We start from the raw sequence: 10,148 nt of genomic DNA, 5'->3' as shown, positions 1-10,148 counted from the left end.
GAGCTCCCAGAATATTCTAAGAGGACAACAGTTGAGAATCTTGTAAAAGCAAAAGCAAGAGACTAACCCACACTAAGAGGGGAAAGTGACAGAAAGGAAACAAGCTTGAAAGAAGGTGTCATAGCTGGAATAAACTTGAAAAAAGATGATATAGAGTACTGATTATTAATCTTCATTTTGAAAACTTAAAAGTGGCATTTTCTTCATCATTTATATAAGGTTTATGACACAGCTTTCTATGCTTAAACATTGTGGGGAAGGAGTTGCAACTGTTTCAACTCAACCTAACTTCCCATTGTTTATTTTCAAAATGCCCTACAGACGCTGTAGTCATCAAGTATTATTAAAAACCCATGTAAAATTACCAGAACACTTGTATTTAGTTTCCCTGTGTATTGTGCAGAGAGTTCCAATGTAATGCAAAATTCATTTGGCTAGCTTTCTCGGCACAATGTGAACCTAACGTTAAAACACACCATCAAAGATAAACATTTTTTCCATGTTTTAAGATATATGAATTGTTATAGCAATTATACCTCTAATAAAGAAGAAATATTGAACCAAAAGTCCATGGAGTTCATCTTTTTTAAAAATTAGCAAAATTTTCAGTTAACAAGTGGAATAAGAGAGACTACATGAGAATTTTATTTTACTTATTGTTCATTAGGAAGCATTTTATATCAATTAAATAATTCAAATCAATCAGTTTTGAGTGACCATTGTGAGTTAGAATATTGTGACAATACATAGGTGACAATGAGCCAAAATTCTGTGCTGTGGGAGGAAGGGAGATGTGTGCTAAAGGTAGGCAAAGAATCAAACTTGATGGCCTCTCACTATCTGTATTGCAAATGATAATGCCCCAAAGTAGAGAGAATAAGAAGGAAATTGTCTACCATAGAGGCAGTCAGTGGGGTGGGGTGGAGGTGGTGGAGGTGGTGGGGTGGAGGTGGTGGGAGGGATACTGGAGACATTGATGGAGGAAAATGTGCACTGATGGAGGGATTAGTTTTCTACCATTTTATGACTGAAACTCAATTATGAAAGCTTTGAGGCTGTATCTCACGGTGATTCAAAAAAAATTAACTTGATGCTTTGTTTTTGTTGTTGTTGTTTGCTTTTTTGGGTCACACCCAGTGATGCATAGGGTTACTTCTCGTTTATGCACTCAGGAATTACTCGTGGCCATGCTTGAGGGACCATAGGGGATGCTGGGAATCCAACCCGGGCCAGGCTGAGTACAAGGCAATTGCCCTACCCGCTGTGCTATCACTACAGCCCCATAACTTGCTGCTTTAAAAACCAATTTACCTAGATATAGACACCATTCTGTTAGAAGATATAGAGACACCATTCTGTTAGAATTCTGGGTCTCATTCTCCTAAAGAGCCTTGAATATAATCTCAGGGCTAGGATGAAAGAGACGTTACTGGGGCCTGCTCGAGGCAATCGACGAATAACAGGATGATGAAATGAAATGAATGAATCACTTAATCACTTAATCACTTAACTTCCCGTTAGTCGTCGATTTGCTCGAGCGGGCGCCAGTAACGTCTCCATTTGTCCCTGTCGCGTGCTAGTGTAGCCCAATGGCATCTGTTCGCTCCGGGAACATAAAGGGCCTCAAACCGATCGTTCATGATCTTGACGAAGAAGTCTGACTATCTGGTAGGTGGGCGGCCACACGGTCTTTTGATATCCCGTGGAATCCAGTCAGTAACAGCTCTAGTCCAACGGTCATCTTTAAATCTCATTACATGACCAGCCCATCTGATTTTCGACACCTTGGCAAATGAGACAGCGTCCCTGATCCTTGATCGTCGACGGATGTCAGAACTCCGAATTCTTTCTCTCATTTGAGTGAAACGTGATATTTCAAGCATAGCTCTTTCTATTCTTCTTTGGGAGACCTGAATAGCGTTCTCATCTTGTTTGTGTAGGGCCCAGGTCTCTGAGGCATATGTTATTGCAGGAAGAACAGTGGAGTCAAAGAGATGTGCCCGGAGCCGGAGGTTCTTCGTCCTCTTAGCTATTTCTTCGACGTTCTTGAAGGCGTTCCAAGCCGCTCTCTTCCTCCTGTGCAGCTCGGGTGCCAGGTCATTTGTCATGTTGACCTATCGACCTAGGTGCACATAGCTGTTGCATTCGGAGATGGTCGTTCCATTGAGAGCGAATGGGGCATCAGGAACAAGGCTGTTTCTCATAAACATTGTCTTCGTAAGATTCAGCTGTAGTCCTACCTTTCCACACTCACAGTCAAAGTCGGCCAGCATTTGTGCCGCTTGGCTGATGTGTGGTGTTATTAAAACAATGTCATCAGCAAAGCGGAGGTGGTGTAGTTGCCGACCATCTATCTTCACTCCCATTCCTTCCCATTCCAGTCGTCGCATGATGTTCTCGAGGGTGGCACTGAAGAGTTTCGGTGAAATGGTATCACCCTGCTGCACCCCTCTCTTGACATCAACGATCACTTCTTTGTAGAATGGTGAGATCCTGGTAGTGAATCCGCAATACAGCTCACGGAGGATCCTGATGTATTGGGCTTGAATGCCCTGATTGGCTAGGGCTTCAATGACTGCTTCCATCTCAACAGAATCAAACGCCTTCTTTAAATCAATGAACGTTAAACAGAGCAGCATCTTGAATTCCCGAGAAACCTCAATGAGCTTGGTTATCTGTGTGGATATGGTCGATGGTGCTGAATCCTTTGCGGAACCCTGCTTGCTCGCATGGTTGTCCTTCATCTAGTGTTCTGCCAATCCTATTTAGGATGACTCAAGTGAACAACTTGTAGATGACAGACAATAGGCAATGGTGAGATTCGTGCCTTCTTGTCTCGGTCAGACCAGACCAATGATGTCGTACTTGATCATCTGCGCTTGTACCATCAGGTCCTCGATGGATGCATCTGATGCTAGCGTACGTGCATTGAAAGTACAGACGATCATTTTTGTCTTCCTTCGTTGTGGCAGCCTACGTCGGCCTTGAGATTTTGTCGGCCTCTCCTTTCTCATCCTTCTCAGTGCTGCCATGTCGGTGAAGCCTTCAGGGTCAGGTGAATGAGACCAGTTGTAGTTACTGGTTTTGGCATATCGAATACACAGCGGATAGCTTGCCAGGCTCTTCCGTGCGGGCGGAATACTCTCGGTAGCTTGCCAGTCTTTCCGAGAGGGATAGAGGCTTTTGGGGCGACCTCTAATCACCCTTGTAGGTGTTACCATATTTGAACCCTATCAAACATGGTACGACAATTCCGGAAGATGGATATTTAGTGCCTTATGATGCGGCTGCGCGGGTCTGGAAAGTGTCCTGGAGTGTGGCAACGGCTGGGTAGTGGAAGTAGTGTCGAGAGTGGAAGTCTGCCAGTGGGGTATTTATCTGGGTAGGGTGGGTCTCCTGTGCACAATTCAATCCCTGGGTGGTTGATGGAAGCAGACAGGGCAGGGTAGGGTGGGGCTCCTGATTAGAATCCCTTTGTCACCTGTGGTGGTGGGAGCAAGCAGAGAAGCTCTGTCCCTGGGTCCGCCGAGCCTGGAGTCCAAGGTCTCAGAGAGTTCCGCTTATTTTGTTCTGTGGGTCTTCAGTCGTGCGTGGGTCTCGGCCGGAGCTGCCGCGTGGGTCCGGAAAGCGTCCTGGAGTGTGGCGACGGCTGGGTAGTGGAAGTAGTGTTTCCAGCGGGGCTGCGGGTGGGGAGGGTCATGCTGGCGGCCCGCTGCCTGCTCCTGCTCCTCGGCTCCCCGCACTACGGCCGCCCCGCGAAGGCCCTGAGCGTGTGGGCCGCCCTTGCGGTGCGGAGCCCGGGCGGGGAGCGCGTGAAGGTCCAGGGATGGATTCGCTCAGTCCAGTCCCAGAAAGAAGTCTTGTTCCTGCACGTAAATGATGGTTCATCTTTGGAAAATCTTCAGGTTGTAGCAGATTCAAGCTTTGCTAGTAGAGATCTTGCTTTTGGGAGTTCTGTTGAAGTTCACAGGCAGCTGGTACCGAGTCCATCCAAAAAGCAAAATGTGGAACTGAAGGCGGAAAAAATTGAAGTTGTTGGAAATTGTGATGCTAAGACTGTCCCCTTTAAGTATAAAGAGAGATATCCTCTGGAGTATCTGCTACAGTTCCCTCACCTGAGGTGTCGGACCAACATCCAGGGGGCCATCCTCAGGATCCGCAGTGAAGCCACAGCCGCCATTCACTCTTTCTTCAAGGAAAGTGGCTTCATGCACATCCACACGCCCATCATCACCTCCAACGACTGTGAGGTCGCCGGGGAACTCTTCCAGGTTGAACCTTCAAGCAAAATGCAAGTACCGGAGGAGAATTTCTTCAATGTTCCTGCTTTTTTAACTGTCTCAGGACAACTTCATCTGGAAGTGATGTCGGGGGCTTTTACTCAAGTGTTTTACCTTTGGTCCGACATTCTGAGCAGAGAATTCTCAGAGCTGGCGACACCTATCCGAGTTCTATATGGTGGAAGCCGAGATTTCGTTTGTCGAGAGCCTTCAGGATCTCATGAAGGTCATGGAGGGACTTTTCAAGACCATGACAATGACAGTTCTCTCCAACTGCCCAGAGGATGTCGAGCTCTGCCACAGGTTCATAGCTCCTGGCCAAAAGGACAGATTAGAACATATGCTTAAAAACAACTTTTTAATCATTTCTTACACAGAAGCAGTGGAGATCTTGAAGCGGGCGTCCCAGAACTTCACCTTCCCCCCCCCCCCCCAAGTGGGGCGCCGACCTGCACACAGAGCACGAGAAGTACCTGGTAAAGCACTGTGGCAACGTGCCGGTCTTCGTGGTCAACTATCCGCTCACGCTCAAGCCGTTCTACATGAGGGACAATGGCGACGGCCCGCCCCCCACGGTGTCTGCTGTTGATCTTCTGGTCCCGGGTGTGGGCGAGCTCTTTGGAGGAAGCCTCAGAGAAGAATGGCCTCATTTCCTAAAGCAGCAGCTAGCCAGACTCGGACTGACGGAAACCTACCAATGGTATCTGGACCTCCGTCAGTTTGGATCAGTGCCACATGGAGGATTTGGAATGGGATTTGAACGTTACCTGCAGTGTATCCTTGGAGTTGACAACATCAAGGATGTTATCCCTTTTCCAAGATTTACGCATTCGTGCCTTTTATAGCTGTACCCCTGCCAAGGGAATGACTCCATGCAGAAGCACTCCGTGTGCGTGTGCATTCTAGAGGACTGTTCGTTACAAACACAGACGCAGCGTATCCTGGCATGGAAATGAATGAAATTCTGTTAGAATCCACCACCGACATTCTTATCTCTATAGCACTGTAGCACTGTCCTTCCGTTGTTCATCAATTTGCTCCAGTGGGCACCAGTAACATTTCACAACAAACTTTGAGACTTATTGTTACTGTTTTTGGCATATCAAATACGTCACAGGGAGCTTGCCAGGCTTTGTCATGTGGGCTAGATACTCTCACTAGCTTACCGGGCTCAATGAGAGGGATGGAGGAATTGAACCCTGGTCAGCTGTGTACAAGGTAAATGCCTTACCCGCTATGCTATCATTCCAGCCCAAACAGCTTGGAGATGCCGAGGATCAAACCCTGGACCTCATACATGCAAAGCATGAGCTCTACCACTGAGCTACTCTTATCTCTATAGGAGGATAAATTGATTAGTTTGAGAGGAGATTTGGTTTTGTATCCTCCTCATATATAATCATTGAATCCTTTTCAAGACTCCATGATTGATTGATTGATTCTCATATATATATATATATATATATATATATATATATATAGTATAGCCTATGTTAGCTATGTTCAAACATATATTTGAGCCTTTCACCTACTTGTTGTGCTCTAGACTTATGTATTAAACAGTTGAGCCTTATGAATACGGACACTAACAAGCAGTTTCTTTTCTAAAAGAAAACACTTTCCAACTGCAGAAATAAGACACATGAAACAGGAATTTCAATGCAGTGCACAAAAGCGTAAATAGATTAAAGTCAAGCTATCAACTATTTTTTCTATGTCACTTAGACCTAGACTAGATTGTTTTGAGTCCTTAATTAACATACATGAAAGAAGTAACCTTTCTACCATGAACCTACCAAGACCAATCTCCTTCTGCTAGAATTAGTTTTAACTTTGTGTTATTTTCAGCTGCCTAAAAACTAAAACTTTTAGTATTTTTAGTTTTTTAGGCACTAAAAATTTTCAGTTGGACTTCACAAATTCTATAAATAAATAAATAAATATGGATAAAACCATAAGGTATTATGGGTAGGAAACAATAAAAACATATTTATTTTGATTTTTTGAAAACAACATATCCAGTTGTATTCCAAGCTTAATCCTGGCTCTGTGCTCAGGGATCATTCCTAGTGGGACTCAGCGGGAATATGGAGTGCCTATGATCAAACCCGGGTGGGTCGCATGCAAGGCAAATGCCCTGCTTGCAATACTACCGCTCTATAAGCCATACTTTATAGTTTAACAAGGCATGAAAAAGATGCCATTTACTGACTGACATCTGTCCCATCATTAGATAAAAACACTAGCTCTGGCGCTTTGGCTTGTTTTGTGCGTGGACTAAGTATTTTGTAGCAGAGAAAAGATTTTGTTCGTCACTGTGTGTGTATTAAGTAGCTTTATGTAGAAGTAAATGTGATGTTATCCAAGTGGCACATCCACAATTTTGGCACACCAACTAAAATGGTCTTTCTTACTATTTTGATTTTATCCTCCTGGTCATCCCCGGCTCCCCTTTCCTACCCTTCCCAACCCTCTTCATTACTTAGGAATGCTTCCACTTGGACTCAGTACTACTCAGAAAGATGAGATACTTCTCTCATTTCTCTGAACACATTGATCTCTCTCAGGAGAAGACATGAAGAAAATAACAGTGTTATAAACTCTAAATTCCCAGCCCACAAACTGTTTTGATTTGAAACCCTTCAACTAGACCCACCCAAAGATCTGTTGGGTGTTGAAATAATAAAGTAGCTCGTTAATTGAAAACAAGTGGAACCATCTCCTCCCTCGCAGAATATCTCAGAAACCAAGAACTTCCACTCAATATGGTTGGTGACAGTCACCTTTGCACAACCTCTGATCACAACACAGCAGCCTAAGTTTGGCTTCACCAAGAATCGGGTGTTCTATTCTATTTTTAGATTAAATAATAAAAATAAAAATTGACAATAGCTTTTAAACTCTTTTTTTTTTATTTTAACTTCTCCTTTATAGCTAAAGTTGGGTTGGAAAACCTAAGATCCCTCTTTGCATTTTCCTCGAATTAGTGCTAAATTATATGTTTTTTAAAAAGGCTTAAGAAAGTAGTTCCATAATTACTTTAACTTATTGTTATCCCAAATGCATCTTAAGTTGACAGTTTTTTGCTAAAGTGGACAGAGATCTGGAGTTTTTAGTTCAATCACAAGTTGTCTTCATATCTATTCACCCTTCTCAGAATCAAATGATATATCTTTAAATGAGAATAAAAGATTCTCACAAGTTGAAAAATACCAGGTGAGGTGTTATATGTGTGTGAGATTCTATATACATACTTATATATTTATATGTGCATTATATATATTCACATCTATTAATATGAATGTAATACACGGTAATACTGTAACACTGTCTGTCCTCCTATTTATTCATTAATTTGCTCCACCGGGCCCAGTAACATCTCTATTGTGAGACCTGTTGTTACTGTGTTTGGCATATCAAATATGTCACGGGTAGCTGCCAGGCTTTGCCATGCAGGCAGAATACTCTCGAAAGCTTGCCAAGCTCTCCAAGAGGGGCAGAGGAATCAAACTCGGATAAGCCAGGTAGGCCTCGTCAGCCACATGCAAGGCAAATGCCCTATCCGCTGTGCTATCGCCCCAAGACTTATAAAAATAAATTTTAAAAAAGAGAAATGCTCTACATCACTAATCATCAGCAAGATGGAAATCAAAACAACAATGAGGTATCACCACAGAGACTGACACATATCAAAAAGAATAAGAACAATCAGTACTGGCATGGATGTGGGTTCAAAGGGAATCTCATTCACAGCTGGTGGGAATGAGACTTGTCTAGCCTTTTTTTTTGGAAAGCAATATGGACATTCCTCAGAAAACTAAAAAACAAGCTCCCATTCATACAGCAATACCATTTCTGGAAATATACCCTAGCAACCCAAATAACACAATGCAAAAAAAAGGCATCTGCACTCCTATGTTCATTGAAGCACTATTTACAATAGTCAGAATCTGGAAACTACCCAAGTGCTTGAGAACAGTTGCATGGATCAAGAAACTATGGTACATCACCAATGGATTGCTACACATCTGCTAGGAAAAATGAACTCGTGAAATTTGCTTATACATGTATGGGCATGGAGAGTATCGTGCTGTGTGAAATCAGTCAAAGGAGAGACACAGAATGACTGCACTCATTTGTAGGATATTTAAAAAAAAAAGTATGAGAATAATCCCTAAACACAGTAGAAACAAGGGCCAGGAGGACTGGTCCATGGGAGGAAGCCTGCCAAACGGGTGGGGACAGTGCAGTAAGGACAGAGAAGGGACCACTATGACAACGATAGTTGGAAGAACTGGATGCTGAAAGGAGGTAAAATGATATGGTTGATACCCTTTTGGTGACAGTATTACGGACCACAGTCCTAAAAAGAGTAATTCATATTAATTATTGAAACTTTTCACTTTTTATTTAAATAGCATTGACTTGTTATATAGATTATGTAGATTTGAGGTGTTTATCATTACAAATGGTACATTTAGGCTTTTTTATATGCTGCATTTACTTTCACCTTCAACACACTCCTTTTACTCAAGTCATTCACCTCCTTCCCCTTCCCTTTCACAAAATGCTAAGTTTTCTTTGTAGACTGAAAATTTCTTTTTAAATTTTTTGGGGGTGGGTCACACCCAGAGATGATCAGGGGTTACTCCTGACTCTGCATTCAGGAATTACTCCTCGCAGTTCTCGAAGGATAATATGGAATGCCTGGGATAGAACCCTGGTCTACCACATGCAAGACAAATGCCCTACTACTTTCACTCTGGCCCCAATTAGTTCCTTTTTAAAATTTATTTCCTTATGTGCCACATATAAATGAAATCTTAAGTGTGTGTTTTTGTGAATCTAACGTGCTCTAAATCATCCATGTTTAAAAAATAAAAAATCTTATAGCTAAGTACTATTCAGTGTACGTGTATAACATCTTATTTAACATTTTTCTGTCCATAGAATGGTAGAACTGACTTTGTTTACTTTAAGTAATCTCACCAAACACAGCTAAGAAATACATAAAATGAATTGGATTAGATTGTTGAGTATAAACTGGGGATATTTTTCAGTGTCTGAAGGCATGTCTGGAATGAGGTATCCCGCAAATGTACAGGCATGGGGCAGAAATGTTAAACATCCTGTATCAGGCCCACTCTTTCCAACAAAGAATGAATCCTGTGACTACCTCTTTGCTAGCAAGGTTGAAAACTCCTAGATAATCATTTAAACAGGTGTATCAAAATTTAAGCGTTCCCCCCATTTCCATCCCCTTGGTGTCATTGTTTCTATAAACTAGTTATATTTTCAGTATCAATAACCCATCATTAGAATTTTTTTTTAAATACGCAACCTTGGACATGAATCTAAGACTCAGTCATCTGACCAGACCTGCCTCCCCTAAAGCTACATCCATCTGTGCTTCCCCTGATCTGGTCTCTCCTGGAGAACTCTCACCACTGGTATTTGGATGTTCATTTTGCTATGCTAGAAATATTAATATTGCTGTTTGTTTTTACTTTATTATTATAGTCACATTGCTACTTAGAGCTCATGTTATCTGAGATGTTTTCCCTAGCTACCTGATTTTATAGGCTACCATGTTTCAAATTTATTTCTGCCTTAGATTTGGTTTGAGCTTTACATTTTAGTGCCTGGTTCAAAGAAGGTGCTCAATGAAAATCTATTAAGTGAATAAAATACTTGGGACTGTAAGTCAAGTATTTTATTGTTAAAACAAATATTGTTTTAATGTAAACAATACTTAAATTTAAAATTTTATAAAGATTATAAAGATCATAGTTTTTCTTATCATAAAGAAAAAAATCTCAATTGTGTCTATACAACTATCATAACCGTAAGTATAAAGTTGTTCATATC

The 10,148-nt window shown here is 42.0% G+C and overlaps 1 pseudogene; it reads left to right on the top strand.

The window, feature by feature from the left end:
* Positions 1 to 3,698: 3,698 nt before the first annotated feature.
* Positions 3,699 to 5,182, top strand: LOC130040349 (probable asparagine--tRNA ligase, mitochondrial; annotated as a pseudogene).
* The last annotated feature ends 4,966 nt before the right edge of the window (positions 5,183 to 10,148 follow it).

This window comes from Sorex fumeus, unplaced genomic scaffold, assembly GCF_029834395.1.
Source record: "Sorex fumeus unplaced genomic scaffold, SorFum_2.1 ptg000002l, whole genome shotgun sequence".
Classification (NCBI taxonomy): domain Eukaryota; kingdom Metazoa; phylum Chordata; class Mammalia; order Eulipotyphla; family Soricidae; genus Sorex; species Sorex fumeus.
This window is presented reverse-complemented; position numbering and strand designations above follow the sequence as displayed.